This window comes from Dermacentor andersoni, chromosome 1 (genome assembly GCF_023375885.2).
Source record: "Dermacentor andersoni chromosome 1, qqDerAnde1_hic_scaffold, whole genome shotgun sequence".
Classification (NCBI taxonomy): domain Eukaryota; kingdom Metazoa; phylum Arthropoda; class Arachnida; order Ixodida; family Ixodidae; genus Dermacentor; species Dermacentor andersoni.
The window spans coordinates 77496838-77515038 of record NC_092814.1 but is presented as its reverse complement, the minus strand read 5'-3'; positions in this window follow the sequence as shown (position 1 = coordinate 77515038).

Below are 18201 nucleotides of genomic sequence, written 5' to 3'. Positions count from 1 at the left end.
TTGAAGCTTCAAACACGGACAGAACAGAATGAAATATTTGGGAGAAGTAGAGAACTGTTCTAGATTAGGCAGGCGCATATAGGATAAGCTATTTATAATCACTGTCCGTTAATATGGCCCCAAAAGGAACATACCTTTATGCTTTATGGACATTCATAGTGAATCAGGTAACGTAATCACAAAATTATGTGGAATATCTTTAGAGATTTAAGGACACCGTAACTCTACTAAATGAAGTATTCCAGAATAATAAAGTAAAGATAGCATGGGAAGGGCTGGGGCCGCAAGAACAAGAGACATTGAGAAAGGCTTGCGCCAGGTTTTCCCGTTATCAGGGGCGGCTTGCACGAACATTTAATAACGAAAATAATAATGAAATTAAGAACGCGTTCTAGTGCGGACTAGACGTTGTCTAGGGAACATTTAGGAACGCGTTCTTAGATTCGTTATTATTTTCATTATTAGAAATTCGTGCAAGCCGCCCCAGCTCTGTTCTTTATGATGCGCATGAGAGGCATGGCAAGGAGACTAGAGACAAGTAAGATTCATAGCATGTGGAGACAAAAAAAAAGGGGGGGGGGAAGGCAATGATGTTAGGCAGTGTAAGGAAGCATCTTTAGTCTAACCCTCAATCCACATATTCTCAAGAAGAGCAGAAACTTGTTTAGAGATTTCCGTGCTGAAAATGCTCTATACAAGTGTCAGAGGATTTTCTCCTTTGTCAAGGAGCGATTGTCGACGTGTCCAGCGCGGTAATTGTAGCGAGGGAAGTCACAAAGGACATGACTGGTCTTCTCCTTGCAGCCACAGTTGTGGCCTTGTGAATGCAACACTTGGCGGACGCAACCGTCCACGACAATGTATGGTATTTAATCTGTACTATACAGTGGACACTGTCATGGCGGGATCGTACGCCTCCATTCGCATGGTCCTTTCGAGGTCTCGCATGGGTTTTGCCGCAGCCGCTCAGTTTCCAATGACGGGCGACGTTGTGCCCCATTGTCGATTGCGTGGTAATGAGATAGTTTGATGTCAGCAACTAATCGTTCGTTAGGTTTGCCGTTCAAACGGCGAAAAAAAGTCAAAAGAGAGCTATCTTACAGCCACAGGAGATGCAAATGGAATGGGACAATTCTTGAGTAATAAACATCAAAGCAGCAAGGAGGGCTGACATGTCTCCAGCCATCAATGACGTCGGACGAAATGTCTTAAATTTGATGGTGATAAATTTCGCCTGAAAGGCCACTGCTCACGGAGGAAACATAACTGTGTAAACGTGAAGGCGCCATCAGTGCTTCTTGTGGAGGAGTAGTACTGGGACCTGTTCATGGTTAAAGATGACATATTAGCTTTCATTTTGATGTCAGGAACGCTGATGAGAGCTTGGAATTGGTCCAGGCACCACAGCAATAAAGATGGCCCTTCTGCGGGCTTGAAGCTCGACATTATAAACACTGAACGCGGTCTAACCGCAAGAAGAAAGGAAAGACGGTGTCCTTGGAAAGTTATTGCCCTAAAAAGTAATGTTTTTCTCATCTTTCCTGAGTTACCTATGTTTACTCCATCAATAGGTCACTGTCTTTTACCGCTGCTCTCCACCGGAGATTTATTCACTGTTCCTCTTTAAGTAGTCGGTAGTTCGACGAATACCACATGGGCAGGTAAAATTATTGTTAGGAAAGAAGCAGGCCACTGAGCATAGCCAAAACACAATGACGTTTCGAGATCCGTACAGATGACTTGTTCGCACACGCCAGCTGCGCAGAAGGTTCTTACCTATAGTATTAAGCGAACGACGCAAACTTAGGGAGTACGTGTGATTGAGGCTGCCAGATGATCTGTTTATTTTGTTTCTTGTGGTTTGAATTATTAAAGATTCAAGATTAAGCCTTGCTGTCAAATTTTTCTCTGTGGCTACGATACGCGCGTTGTCACAGTTCACCTTCGGGTCCGTCTTGTGGGTATGCTCGACGACGGCAGTTGTCAAAGCGTGGCCTTTGTCGGCATCATTGTTGTTTGCCTGTGGAAATTTCCGCTCTCACCAATACACAAGGATTTGTAGTCGGCGCACGAACATTTAAAAAACTACGCCAGGAAAACTTGCCTGAGGTAGCGGATACTTCACATTCATTAGGCCATATTAAGGCTTCCTTGCGCAATATTTAGGTTTGGTGGCGGCACATGCGCAATCTGTAACAATACGGGCTCGGGCATCCGTTCGCACCTCGCGGTATATATATATATATATATATATATATATATATATATGCGTGCGTGTTGTGTGTGTGTGTGTGCGTGCGTGTGTGTGTGTTTGTGTGTGTGTGTGTGCGTGTGCGTGTGCGTGTGCTAAAGCGCTCATCATTTGCTTCGCTGTCGATTGTGCTATGTATAATAAAACGCCAGGGGTGCCAATTCCTTGCCAGGTCTGCTTCAATTGTCTTAAGCTCCTCCTGAAGGCTTTTTACATCGGAGTAAGTGCTTTGTTCCCGCTCAACTAGCGCGCGTCGCACTGAGCGTATGCTGTAACCACGGGCTACACTCTGAACACGGTAACATTTATAAATGTGTACATTGTCAAATTTGAAAGTAACATACATATTGCTATTTTAGGCAAACGTAACAGTTGTGTGGCTGATTTTTTGTTTGCTGATTGCAGGTAAGACAAATGGAAATAAAAGTATCAGCAAATAATTATACGTAACTCAAGTGACAGGTGCACTGTTTTTTTTTTTTTTTTGCAGTTACGTCTAATAAGACGCTGCGCGAACCGTTACATTTACGCGGCAGCGCGTAAACTGCAGTTTCTATTATAGAGTATCTGAATGCATGGAAAGGAGCCACAATTGGGCGGTGTCATCCATCTATCCTGCTCTTATCTTTCGCTCGGGACGCATGCCAGAAAGACTTGTCTAGCGGAAAACCGCCCATTTTTTGCAGTGTGCGAGTCACCGTGGATGTATAATTTTCGCGCAACCGAGTTTTCCGCTGTCTTCGCAGCTTTTCTCCGCAGTTTGTTCCGTGCAGCCACTGCGTTAAGCAAGAGAACGTGATTCACGCAATACGCAGCCACTGAAATTATCCCATACTGTGACTGCATGCAGTACACAGTCACCGACCTGTCGGTCAACTCGGAACCGAAGAAAAAATGGGAGTAGTGCAACCATTGTCCAAGCGCTCACGGCCAGCTATCCGAGCTCGGCAAGTTGCTGCTATGATACGCGATATCCTGGCTTTAATCACGCAGTAACAATTTCTAAGGTTTTACTTTGTTGGCCCATTAAAGCTCGCTCACATTTGTGTAGCTGAATTAGTAATGGCCTAATGAACCTCGATTAATGGCTTATGCTTATGTCGTGTGAATGGTGCGTAGTACATTAGCATGGATACCACGGCTAGTGCGAACACATTGTGGTTACCTTTGTGGCACTGCGTGCCTATAATAATGAAACCACTCGCTTCTGATATGCACGTAACATGACTTGCTACTGGTACTGTGAAGGGCATCGAGCCATCATTTTTTCGGTTTCGCTTCGGGTTCACGTTCTTCGGTTCGGTTCAGCTTCATATACGCAGCAAAAATTATAACGGTTCGAACCGGTTCAGAAAGCTCTGTACTGGTTCATTCCGATTCAAGTCTGTCCGAACAAAAGAAAAGAAAGGACTTTCGCGTGAATCTGGCTTCTATAAAAACGTGGGTGCATTTAGAGAAACAAATTCGGTTCAGTATTGTGTAGAATTATTGCGGATCATTTTCTGCTGCGTAGTATCTGCACTTCATGTCGATTATGCGAGTAAATACTTGTTCCTATTGTAATATTGAAAACTGAAACTGTTAAGATACACTAGTTGTATTCTAGCGTATGCTGGTGGTTTTTGTCAAGCAAATTCTTCTACGTCCGCCTTGTCATTCCAGAATGGAACAGAATAGATACGTTTAAGCTGCCTCACAGGACATCATCAACAGCAGCAAAAACTTGTCTGTGTTGTGATACATAAGTTCTGTACAGGAAGAGAGAAAATTGGTCATCCTATGTGATTATTAGGCTTTAGTTTACGAAACTTTAAGGGAACTCACAGAGGCTAGTAAAAAGAATCACACAATAACGTTCTGGTAGCTATCTGGCTGCTGCAATATCCCTGGTAATGTTGCAGCAGATGAGGCAGCTGGACAAGCCCTAAACAGCGCTAAACAACAGGACGAAGAGAGGGACACAGACCACAGCGCTGACTAACAACCAAGTGTCTTTATTCTTTCAGTCAGTATATATATATATATATATATATATATATATATATATATATATATATATATATATATATATATGTGTGTGTGTGTGTGTGTGTGTGTGTACACTCTACCGCTACCTCAAAGCCCACAATCAACAGAAATTAGCATGCACAGGGCCAATAAATTGCAATCAGTGGCATAGGAAGGCTATCTCCTTGCGAAGGAGAGAAATGGAGGGGAGGCTTACACATGCTTCGGCCGCTATTATGAATGTGAAAGGCTTCAGAAATAAGACATGCGCAGTCATCGCGGTATCTTGACAAATAGGTCACATCTTTAAAAGACGGTTTGCAGCCGCATTCATTGCAATGCAGTGACAATTGACTATCTCTAGCTTGTTCTTGAACCTTGTTTGAGTGTTCGCGCATGTGGTCATTGATGCGCCGCCCCGTTTGACCGATATAGAAACGCTTGCATGAAAGGGGAATCTTATAAACCACACAGTCACAACAGTCAACAACAAACCTCTGCCTGTGCTACTTTTTACAACTTTTTTTGTTTTTCTCAGTCACCCGATTGACTTTGTGACAAATGCTATCTAACTTATTTCTAGCAGTGAATAACAACCTAACACCTGCCCTGCTGACGACGTTATTGAGATTATGCGCAACCTGGTGCACATAACCGCAACCATTTAGGTTAACCATGTGGGATAACCGCAATCATTTGCCGCGACTGATTCACAGATTGAGCAGCTGCCAATTGCTTTTTTTTAAGGCTTGCTGCGAGGATTTCAGCGATGCTAGTTAAAAGCGGTAACTGGAAACCTGCGAGCTTCAGCCTGGCTACTTGCAATTCGAAGCTTGTATCTACTTGGTGGTCACAAGATCTGATGAGTGCCGCCTTTATGCAAGATCTGGCAATACCGCGCCTAACTATCTTTGAGTGCGAGGAGGAAAACGGAAGAAGGCTCATATGAGACCGAGGAGCAAACTCCAACATACATGGTTGCTTGAGAACGAGAGCTCCATGTCTCAGAAACGCAGCTTATTGTCTGACTGATGCTCCGTGGTCAATTCAAAGAAATCTAAAACTGTGCGGAACACGTCATATATTATAGCTGCAGCAGGCTGCGCGTCAGGAGTGTAAAAAAAGAATTAAGAAGTCATCAACGTATCGCATCACTTTTAGAGTGCTCGTCTGGCTGAGCTTAGATTTAAGATTGCGGTCATAGGTGGCCAATAAAATGTCACATAGAACAGGGGCAATACATGAACCGATGCACACACCTCTTTTTTTGTATATAAAGCTTATCCTCCGTGCTGATGAAAGTTGAAAGCATGCAAACCTTAACAGCTCTAAATACCTGTCGACATTGATGCGACGTGCATTCTGAAACTTAAGAACACCATATTTGTCAATGCAATGGCCGACTTCGATACACACATCTTCTTGAGGCAAAGAGTAATATAAGTCCTTGGTGTCCACGGAAAAGGCTCGGACAGCCTTTGGACATTCTTCATGGAGAAAGGTGGAGACAGTACCTGGCGTCTTTATGAGGAAAGGGTCATCGATGTCGAGGAGGCACAAAAACTTTTGCAGGAACACTCCCACTTGTCGTTGACAGGTTCTGCGCTCAGCTTTCCCGTTACCGTTTTTAACTAGCATCGCTGAAAGCCTCGCAGCAAGCCTTCAAAGAAAGCAATTGGCAGCTGCTCAATCTGAGAATCACTCGCGGCAAATGGTTGCGGTTATCCCATATGTGCACCAGGTTGCGCATATTCTCAAAAAAGTTTGTCAGCAGGGCAGCTGTTAGGTTGTTGTTCACTGCCAGAAATAAGTTAGGTAGCCTGTGCCACCAAGTCAATCGGATGACCGAGAACAACAAAAAAGTTGTAAAAAGCAACACAGGCAAAAGTTTGTTGTTGACTGTTGTGACTGTGTGGTTTATAAGATTCCTCTTTCATGCAAGCGTTTCTATATCGGTCAAACGAGGCGGTGCATCAATGACCGCATGCGCGAACACTCAAACAAGGTTCAAGAACAAGCTAGTGATAGTCAATTATCACTACATTGCAATGAATGCGGCTGCAAGCCGTCTTTTAAAGATGTGACCTATCTGTCAAAATACCGCGATGATCGCGCACGTCTTATTTCCGAAGCCTTCCACATTCATAATAGCTGCGAAGCATGTGTAAGCCTCCCCTCCATTTTTCTCCTTCCCAAGGAGATAGCCTTCCTATGCCATTGATTGCAATTCATTGGCCCTGCGCATGCTGAATTTCTGTTGCTTTTGTGCTTTGAGATAGTGGTAGAGTATATATATGCTGACTGAAAGAATAAAGACACTTGGTTGTTAGTCAACGCTGTGGTCTGTGTCTCTCTCTTCGTCTTGTTGTTTAGCGCTGTTTACTGCTCCTAAGCATGAATCAACCAGCCCAAATGCTTACTCTTCTGCAGCTGGACAAGTGCATGAGAACAAAGTTACATCTGAACTTCTAACTCTAACTCCTCTAACTCTAACTCCTCTAACTCAAGGCTAATTGCGACATATAGTGAGACATATTTCAGCATGTGTTGCACAGCGACATGGTTCGATCAGTATTTAAAATCTTCAGATTTATTTTACCTCGACCCTACGCTTGAATTATAAATCCCGTCCACAATGGACACAAGCACATTCCTTGAAACGCTGGTTCACTTTCTCTTGCTCGATAACGCGTACACAAAGCACCTTCTGCGTAAAATCTTACGATCTGATATCGGAAATGCACTTGTAGCCACGGAGATGAAAAATATAGATTTTCTACTTGAAGGTCCGCGGCACGACGCACAAAGACAACGATTAATAAGTGATTTAACAGCATTAGACCGCAGGCCCTTTAGCCTCAGGAAGATCCTAGGTGCATAGCCAACCCATTCATTCCGAAGGCGAGAGTTAATGACGCTCCAGAGATTTCTGGCAGCAAAGCGATATTCTTCAAAAATACTGAATTGAATTTGTTTCGTTCTACGCCTGGATTCATGTGCCTTCGTGATAACTTATTTGGTGTTTTCTTATGTGCCCTGATTTTTCCGTAGTTATGTTACTGGACTATTTGTTTCTGTGTTCTTATGCGTTTTCCTTAATGTGAGATGGTTTAAGACTGAGTGTACGAATGATTTATATGAGTTAACCTTAAGTTTGAATGAGATTTCATGTGACGTTTCATGTCTGTGGCCTTTATTATGTGGCTTTCTACGTGGAAAGGAGTATCTATAGCCGGCACAAATAAAAGTGCAACATAGTAGCATATGTGGCTCAAGATATCTGCTGTAATATCGATTACATTGCTAGAAGAATGATGCTATGCGTACTACGGAGTGCTCCCCTGCCGGAAAGGGCTGGGTGCACGACGATGCAGCGCCATCTAGGGAATGACGATTCTCGCATTGGTGAAACGCATTGTCTTTTTTTTTTTTAGCACGTGTTAGCTTGGCGATTAAGGTTGGTGCGAGGTTAGAGGTTTGGCTATGCTATAGGTTGAAAACAAGTTGGGGTTAACTCGGTTAGAACGAAATATTACTGAAGCTCCGGATTGGGTGCGCGAATTATAAAGGTCTAAACCAGACTCGGAATTGCCCTCGAGTGTACGTTTCGATTGGTGAACTACTCTACGGCTGAAATGGCAATCCTTGCACGGGATGTGGCAGCATCGCAGTGTGGCACCTGTTCGTCGTGAGCACCCAGTGATTTTCGGTAGGGGCGCGCTCCGTAGCGCGCATAGCATCATCCTTGCTGGAAGTCGTGCATTACAGAACTTCGTTCCGGTCATAAAAACACTAGCAAGGGTAGCACGTCTTTTAATTTACTTGAGCAAGATATGTGCAGCTTTCTGAGAGACCAAAGGAAGATAATAACAATACAGTATTTTTTTTTTTTTGAAGTCGAGTCTAGCATGGCAAATTTCTTAAATTATTTTTTATGTGTATCATGATCTCATTGCCATGCACATTGCACCCAGCATAATTCTGAATTTGTACCAGTTTAGATTTTCTTATTCAGTTGGTTTCTGTGATCATAGGTTGTTATAGGATTTGGAGGGTTTTGACTTCTATTTCTGTACCATTGTGCTGCATTCTAGTCATTTTTTTTTTCTGTAACTTTTCTCGTTATTATGAATAAATTTGGGTACTGCTGAAAAGTAAGCTATTCGTGTTCGCATTAAAAATAAATGCTGGAAAACATTGCAGAAGAAGTTGTTTAAGAAAAGTAATAAATACATAATTTAGATAGTTGGCATACAGTTTGGAATAAATTCTTGCCCTATACAACGTGTCTCAGCGAACGCTTAAAAAAATTCTTAAAGGTTGCCTGTGACAGATAGCGCAATTCTAGTTCGTGAGGTGGTCTATACGCGAAGCGGCGGGCGCTACTTGCACAATAAAATTGAAATGCATAATCGACTAATTAACAAAAATCACTAATTAACTTTGAAAAGAATTACCTTATGTCCCATATTGCAATTTACAAGTTCTAGTCGTGGAGTTCGCAAGGCGGATTCACTTGGAACGATTTCACAAGATGACACCAGTTTCGAGATATTAATTCCCGAACTTTGCGGAATAATGCATTGGCGTTCCAGTTACTTTTGTGCTTCAATGCATAAAACCACGTTTTGTTAAGGTAGTAACTAAGCTTTCTGTTGGTGAATACGTTCTACATAAAAGTTTTCCCTAGCGTGAAAGAAGCCCGCGAAGACGCGCAACTCGGTAAAACGCTTTTAAATAGCACCGCGTATTGGGCAACAGAAAGCTGTATCGGGACTTTTTTCATGTTGCTTTAGAATATTTTATGGACACTTTTCATCTAACTATAATAATTGAGAAGTTGAATAATTAATTAAGACTACTTGTCTAATTGGGTGGAATGAGTAAAAAAAATAATCTGAGCCTCTCCAGCCAAACCGCGGCAAACAAAATTACCTTGGCTCTGTCCAGCTACGTAGCATTTGCATATTTTCGAAGTTTGGCTCGGGTTAAGTGAAATACCCTGCATGTATACGTTTGGCTACCTGCACAGCGCAGTGCGGTGTCCCGAACTTCAACACACACATATCGTGCCACGCGGCGATTACAGAACGCGGCGGCAGCGGTTGCGCAGTGCCGTGCACTGCTGTGCGACGCCATGTAGCCGCTCACGATCGACTCAATATATAGGTGCAACACATTCGCGCTGACCTCACTCGTCAGCACCGCCGCTGCGAGTCCCGTTTCATGACCGCTCAACGACCCCGCGAGGCATGCAGTGGGTGGTTCGGTGGGTCCGAGCGGCGTGCTTGGGAGTCAAGGCCAGCGGGGAGGGGGGCACGCTCCGGGGCGTGCGCCGGGGGCCGAAGAGGTGCACGCGCCGCAAGTCGCCGCCACCGGACAGGAGCGCCGGCGGCACGCGCCCGGCGCGGGGGAGGGTGGCCAGCTGCTGGCGAGCTCGGCCGCCGGCAGGTGCCCATTCGTCGTGGCGGGGACGCGGCGCCTTATCGGAGCCCGATTAGGAGCCGTGATGCGCGCTGCCCACTCGGCGCCGGCGGCACACTTAATGTCACATCGCGTACTGGGCGCGCCGGGGGCACGCATGCACAAGTGGACCTGCTACGCGTGAATTGTACCCCCGGGGCTTCGAGGAGCGGCATCGAGGGGGAGAAGCGTTGTGCACGCTTCGTGTCCAAATGTAATTACGTTTGGGCACACCTTCTGCACGCTGTTTACGGCCGCTGGGAACAACGGCCGTAAACATACAGCAAGAGCTCGAATACGGGCTAGCTAGCTTGCTTGCTTGCTTATTTATTTATTTATTTATTTATTTTGTGAAGGAACGCAACTCGTCAATGCTTCTTCCAGAGAGCTGCAATATTTAAAACGCCTGTTGAAGCATGGTGGAACAAAATCAATGTACGCGCTACGTTAAGCATGTTTTGAAATAGGCGACTTTTCTTTTTTCTTCTTCTTTTCCTCTTCTTTTGAGCGACCCCGGCCACCAAATTTTAAAGCAAGCAGGTTACCGACGGACGCGACCAACGCCTACTTGCAACAGCGACGCCACTGTTCGTCAGATTGGAGCTGCACTGCTGCGATTGTCACATATGCTTTGCATTCTACACCATTACCGCTTTTCTGCCCTTAAACCTTCTCTAACTAGAGAGACGCCTCGGTGGAGGTGCACAGGCTTTCCGCACAACGATTGTGCTCGGAAGATATAAGGTGCTCGTCCTCTCATCTGTTCGGCAAAGTTCAACGTCGGCATCTTACACGCAACTGACCACGAGTATGGAAGCGTCACGAGCATCATTCAAGCTCTCGTGTGTAAGTGTTCTGATGCACCTTGCTCTGGTTGGGAAAACATAATGTAGAAGACCCTTCGTTGCTGCTATTTGTCGGCTGCTTTCTCGTTGTTTCATTAATCAGCTTCATGCTGGCAGAGGAAGAAAAAAGTTCGGCGGTATGTTACTCTCCTGTAACACGTGAAGGCGAAAGCTTGCTGCACACGTCGTAATGAATTAAGTTACACGATTGGAGGGGTCAGACTTCTTGCAAGACATAACGAGCCGCAATGTGAAGTATGCGCATGACACTGCATAGGCCGACTTCCTCAACGACACATGCGAGCGCCTAATGCACTACCTCAGGGTTCTTTCGCTCTTTATTTCGTTCTAGCTTACTTTCTGTCTTTCTCCCTCACTTTTTTTTTTCTTCGTTCTTTTCTCTATGTTATTTCGCTTGTTCGCTCTTTCTTTCATTCGTTCTTCTTTTCTTTCGTTTCTTCATTCATATTCAGCAATTGCATCTTTGCTTGCTTACGGGGGTATGAGCCAATCCTGGTGATGATATTTTTTGCATCTGATTTTTTGCATCACGGGACTAGACACCGCTTTTTTGAGTGAAGAAACCTTTATTGCAGGTCCGGCGAGGACGCGAACTCGTCGCGCACCTGGCTAGTCCCACGTCAGGACCGGCAGGTCTAGCCCACCGGCCCGGTCGCGGGCACGCCGGGCAGCCAGGATTTGCTTTTCAAGAGCGGGGCTACGCAGAAGCAAGTCCCACTCATCCTTGATGAACTTGGGGTATGTCGACCCGCACTCCCACAGCATGTGCGCTAGAGTGGAGGTCTGCCCGCAGGAGGGGCAGGCGTCGTCGCGACACAACGAGCCACTTGAGGCTCTCGCCTTAAAAAGAGATACATTAGTTACAGCAGCGTCCATCTAAAGAAAGTCGGTTATACAAGTCACGTCGCGGCTGACCCGAGTGTCAAACTCCTGATTTCATTGGATTGGCAATGTCATGTGAGAAACGTGAACATAGCCCGGCATTTTTGCTTAATGTGAACATGCTTGTGCTTCTCCGGGCTTGTAACTTTCGCAGCAGATGCTTGATATCCCTAATTCCCTATAAAGTACTTACTTTTATAATATATATGGGCGCAGGCAATACGAAAAAAGGAAAGAAAGGAGCTTATATATATATATAGCATACAGTGAAAATGGTGCCCCGGAGATATGTAATAATGTTCAACACTTTGACGTTTGAGCCTAACTAAGATTACTTGTGCATGCGACGATGCGCTAATGCGTAAATGTGTTCCGCATAGACTGGCACAGTCATTCGTGAGGAGCAGTGTAAACCAGTACGCGTGCAACTGAGCGCATACAGCTATATATCCCTTACTCAGCTCGGTCTCCCTCGTTCAGTGCGCGCAGATTTCCTTCTCAGCAGCAAAAACCCGCGCTTCTAAACCAGGTGTACAACCTATCACACACACACACATATATATATATATATATATATATATATATATATATATATATATATATATATATATATATATATATATGCTATAGACAGTGCCGGAGCCTTTCAAGCAAGCCTACACAAAATTGATTCCGTACCGAATGAGTTGAAAGAAAGAAAACGCATTAAACTTTCGCGCGTGCAGCACATTCCCCGGGCACGGATATACCTGGCGAACGTTCATGGTTGCCACGGCTCACGACTTCGGGCTCACGATCCGCTTCGAAACCTCCTGGTTGCGCGCGCGCCAGACGCCAACCTGCGATTAGGGCCGAGCGTCTGCGGGGCTTTCCCCCAGAGGTCGTGTGCCTCGCACGAGCAGCTGGAGGCATTCCCGAAGCGGCACACGCTAGTAACACGAGGGCAGGCAGAGGGGCATCGCCTCCACCCACCCCACACCCATCCAAAAAAGAATGTATTGCCATTTATTGATCACCCTGCGTGAGACACCGCACTGATCAGCCGCATTAGTAAAAAGAGAAAAGAAAGTAAGAAAGAACCGGAAAATGCAGAGGGGAACAGCCAGTTTAGAACGAGAGGAAACAGTGTTCTCCGGAGCATCAGGATACAATGACCAATCTCTTTATTTACTTGCAATATGCTGTGATACCACACGTCTTCATAGGATTGTGCGCTTGCATGTGACGTCAGTGACGACGCATATGAGTTCATTTCGCACACTGCATGCTCAGCGTCATAGTACACAGAAAAACGTTTACCAGACAATGGTGCAGCTTTTCACGCCATGTTAGGGCTGTCTCTTACGTGGCGACCACCGCAACGACGTCAGTGGGAGCTGCATATTAGCGGCTTTACCAGAAGCAACTAAACGCCACCAAGTTGACCAGTAAGTGCGGATACGATGCCTGCATGCCGCCAAGGCATATTTTCGGCCGGTTTGCAGAGAGCAAAAATGGCGGTGCATCAGCACACGGATAGTATTATACTGGTCAGCGAATCTTAGTATTTTCAACGCCACATTAAAGACCGCTGCGTGCCTATATACAAGGTGTCCCAGCTAACTTTAGCCAGAGTTTAAAAACATGGAAATGCCACGTAGCTGGACAGAACAAAAGTAATGTTATTTGCCGTCGCTTGGTGATACGCACCTGACCAAGACGGCGTGCAGACCTGCGACGCGGCAGAGGTTGCTAAGAATCTATGGACCCGGACGGGCCGCTACTGGAAACTGAACCTAGCAACGTTCAAGACACGAACCCTCTCGAGTGAAGCTAGCTTAGCAACACTCTTTTAGGAAATATATTATTAGCCTTAGTGAGGTTAGAAGAACTGGTGAGGCTTATACAGTGCTGACTAATGGCCACGTCCTCTGCTACAGAGGACTTCCAGATAGATACAACACGGAGTAGGCTTTCTACTCTCAAAGGATATAGCGAGCAGAATTGATGAATCCTACAGAACTAATGAGACGGTAGCAGTAGACGTAATAAAGCTGAATAGGAGGTATATAATAAAGATAGTACAGGCCTACTACGCTCCAACCTCCACTCACGATGATGAAGAAATAGAAAAGTTTTATGAAGATGTTGAATTAGCGATGAGAAAAGTGCAAACTCAGTATACTGTAGTCAAAGGCGACTTCATTGCAAAAGAGGGGAAAAAGCAGGCTATTGAACAAGCAATTGGCAACTACGGTATCGATTTTAGGAACACTAAAGGATAGATGTTGGTAGAATTTGCGGAAAGGAATAGACTACGAATAATGAATACCTTCTTCAGGAAGAGTAGCAATAGGAAGTGGTCCTGGAAAAGCCCTGATTGAGAACCAAGAAATGAAATAGATTTCATACTCTCTACCGATCCCAGCACAGTGCAGGATGTAGAAGTGCTAGGTAGGGTAAAGATCATAGGTTAGTGAGGCCTAGGATTTCCCTCAATATGAAGAGAGAACGAGTAAAGTTAGTCAAGCAGAAACAGGCTAGCCTAGACACAGTAACGGTAAATCAGACCAATTCAGGCTGGTGCTTGCAAACAAATATGCTGCTTTATAGAACAGAGAGATGAAGACAACATATAGATAATTAATGAAACCGTAATTAAGCTGATTTCAGAAGCAGCAATTGGAGTGGGAGGTAAGGTACCAAGGCAACACGTAGGTAAGCTCTCCCAAATAACAAATTACTAATAAAAAAACGACAGAGCATGAAAGTGTCCAATTCAATATGTCTAATAGAATTTGCGGAACTGTCAAAACTGATCATCAAGGAGAAAGTAAGGGATATTTGAAATTATAACGTGAGAAAGACTGAGGAAGCAGTAAAAAATGGACGCAGCATGAAATCGGTGAGGAGAAAACTTGGCATAGGGCAAGCATGCATTGAAAGATAAACAGGGTAATATCGTTAGCAATTTCGAAGATAAAGTAAAAGCAGCGGAAGAACTCTATACTGACCTGTACAGTACCCAGCGCAGCTATGCTACCTCCATTCGAAATAGTAATGAACAGGTTACAGAGGTTCATTCTATAACTAACGGTGAAGTTAGAAGGGCCTTGCAAGACATGATCCAGGGAAAAGTGGCAGGAGATGATGGAATAACAGTAGATTTAATCAAAGATGAAGGAGATATCATGCTTGAAAAGCTTGAGGCCCTTAATACGCAATGTCTCACGACTTCAGATAACTGGAAGAATGGGAACGTTATACTAATCGGCAAAAAGGGAGACGTCAAAAAACTTAAAATGATAGGCCCGTTAACTTGCTTCCAGTATTGCATAAAATATTCACCAAGATAACTTCCAATAGAATAAGGACAACACTTGAGTTCGGTCAACCAAGAGAACAAGCTGGCTTCAGGATGGATCACACAATGGATCACATCCATGTCATCAATCAGGTAATCGAGAAATCTGCAGAATACAATCCACCTCTCTATATGGGTTTCATAGATTATGAAAAGGCATTTGATTCAGTAGAGAAACTATGCAAGAGTCCACCTAGTGGACATGTCGACTAAGTGGACTCTTGCAGAATACCTCCCCTGCAGTCATAGAGGCAATACGTAATCAATGAGTACAGGAGGCATACCTGAATATCTTGGAAAATATCTACAAAGATTCCACAGCTACCTTGGTTCTTTACAAGAAAATAAGTAGAAAGATACCTATAAAGAAAGGGGTCAGGCAAGAAGACAGAATCTGTCCAATGCTATTCACTGCATGCTTGGAAGAATTACTCAAGCTATTAAACTGAAAAGGCTTAAGAGTGAGGATCAACGGCGACTATCTCAGCAGCCTTCGGTTTGCAGATGACACTGTTCTGTTCATCAATACTGGGGACGAATTACAATAAATTATTGAGGACTTTAACCGAGAAAGTGTAAGAATGGGGCTGAAGACTAATATGCAGAAGACGAAGATAATGATCAGTAGCCTGGCAAGGGAACAAAAGTTCAGGATCACCAGCCAGCCTCTAGAGTCTGTGAGGAGTACGTTTACCTACGTCAATTACTCACAGGGGAAACTGATAAAGAGAAGGAAATTTACAGAAGAATAAATATGCGTTTGAGTGTTTGAGGCATCGTCAGATTCTAACTAGAAGCTTACCACTATTATTGAAAAGAAAGGTGTACAATCACTGAATTCTACCGGTGCTAAAGTAAGGTGATGTAACCAGCGCACGGGGGGACACAACACACAAGAAAGGCGACAAGGATAAGGAGCTTGTCCTTGTCCTTGGAATCATGGAATACCCACTAGCCCGGTCTCACACCTTGCTAAAATATGGGGCAGAAACTTGGAGGTTGACAAATAAGCTCGAGAACAAGGACCACGCAAAGAGCGATGTAAAGGAAAATGTTAGGCGTAACGTTAAGAGACAGGGAGAGAGCGGTGTGGATCAGAGACCAAACGGGAATAGCCGATATTCTGCTGGGCAGGGCACGTAATGCGTAAGATGGATAACCGGTAGACCATTAAAGTAACAGAATGGGGACCAACAGAAGGGAAGCGCAGACTAGGACGGCAGAAAACTAGGTGGGGTGATGAAATTGGAAATGCGCTGGACAGGGGTAATCAGAGATCGCAGGGAGAAGACTTCGTCCTGCAGTGGACATAAAAGTAAGCTGATTATTATTATTATTATTATTATTATTATTATTATTATTATTATTATTATTATTATTATTATTATTATTATTATTATTATTATTATTGTTTACCCGCCATGGTGACATAGTGGCTATGGCGTTGCGCTACTAAGCCCGATGACGCGGAATCAGATCGCGGTCACGGCGGCCGCATTTCGATGGGGTTGAAATGCAAAAACGCCCGTGTACCGTGCATTGGGTGCAGTTTAAAGAACCTCAGGTGGTCAAAATTAACCCGGAGTCTGCCACTACGGCATGCCTCATAACCAAATTCTGGTTCTGGCACGTGAAACCAATTCAATTTAATTTTCTTAATTTTAACTAATATTATTTTAACATATATAAACACTATAATCAAAGAAAGACAAGAGGAAAAAGATGAAGAAAGAAAAAAAATGAAGAGGAAGGCACGCCACAACACCACATCACGTCGCACGCAGAGTACGAACACTACAGACCAGAGTCTAGTTCCGTGGTTTACAAGAATTCCAGCACAGCTTTGTGAGCCTCGTATATGTATAGTTGAAGCACGACCTTTCGCATGCATTATTAAGCACAATGCGGGCAAGCTTAAGTTGCTACAACTTGTTCAGCAGCACGCAGTCACAACTGTCGAAAGCCGGGCAAGAAGGGCTCGACGCACGTCCTTGTCGGTGAAGGCAGCGTCCTACATTAACACGCCCGGTGCGTAACTTGAACAACAGAGACCTACTGCGAAGGATCAAATCATGGCGAGAGTTTGCTGTAAGGTTCGATTCCTTGGCGACACGTTCGTCCGGATATGAGTGTTGCAGGTGGGGGCGTATAAGGCGGTCGTGCATCGTCGAATTTACATTAAGTACCATCAGTGAAGTCACAGTTATGCGCTGACGCCGCCAGACTGAACAAATTATTGTATTCACAACATTAGCCTTCTCACTTTCCTTCTCAACAAGTCATGTTCCCTATATAAGCTACGGAGAAAAACGAAACTTAAGCGCGATGTATTCTTGCACGGAACTTCTGCAAACATGTAGTTCGCTAAAGAAACGCGTATGCTATGCCGATTGCACCTGTGTACCACGGTTAGTAATTGCTGGGCTGTTTACCGCTGATGCAGCGAAGTTGCCTCTGAATGGACGTGACAACCCTCTAACCAAGCTCTTCTAGCCTCTGTATAGCGCTGGCAGCTTGGAACTAGCACGTTCTGATGCAGACGTTTCTTCATTGTTGAAGCAAGATATACCTTCGTATATTCAGAGGGAATCTTCGAGCAAGTTTACGAACACGAAAACCTTTCAACGCTCGAAATTTTGAGCGGCACGTGTGTAAGTGAAGCAGCTACGCACTGTGAAGCGTGAAAGGAGAAACCATAGCACATGCGAAAACAAGATAGATACAGAGACCTGGTGACGAAGGGAAGGGAGTGGGGGAGGGATCCACGATTCCCTCTCCGCCTTCGAACATATACAAAATGGAGACCGGCCGAGTCACCTGCGCTGAAGTACATGAAGTGCGCAGAGGGCATGCGGTCTCGTGCGTGCGCTGCGAGGGCAATACCGTTCTCATGCGGTTGCGTCACGATGGGTGGTTTGGGTTACGGCAGTTCAGGGGCAGCTGCGGAGCTCGGGACGCGCGCCCACGGCCAGCAAGGACTGGGCTGGGCCACCTGCCTCGGTGATTTGGGCCTGCCCGTGGCCTGAAAGCGGGCGGGTGCGCGTGCCCGTCTCGCGCCCCTTCGCACTCGGGCGGACGACGGGCCCCGACAGCCGACCGAGGAAACCCCGCAGGGGGGCAGGCTTGCTCATCCCGCTGATGTCATCGAGAGAGCTGCTGGCCGGCCCCTCGCCGTTATTTTTAACGGAGCGCAGCCGCCTGGAACGACGGAGCGAGGAGGAAACCCGTTGCGCGTTTACACCGGCAGGTTTTCGCGTGTTCACGCATTCACAGGGCTGTTTCGTCTTTAAGTCTACCCGGGGCACGAACCACGAGCGTCATCAGGCGGCGCCTGCTACAACGGGATAGCGTATGCCTGTCTGCCATGCGTGTGTCTAAACCACTATTAT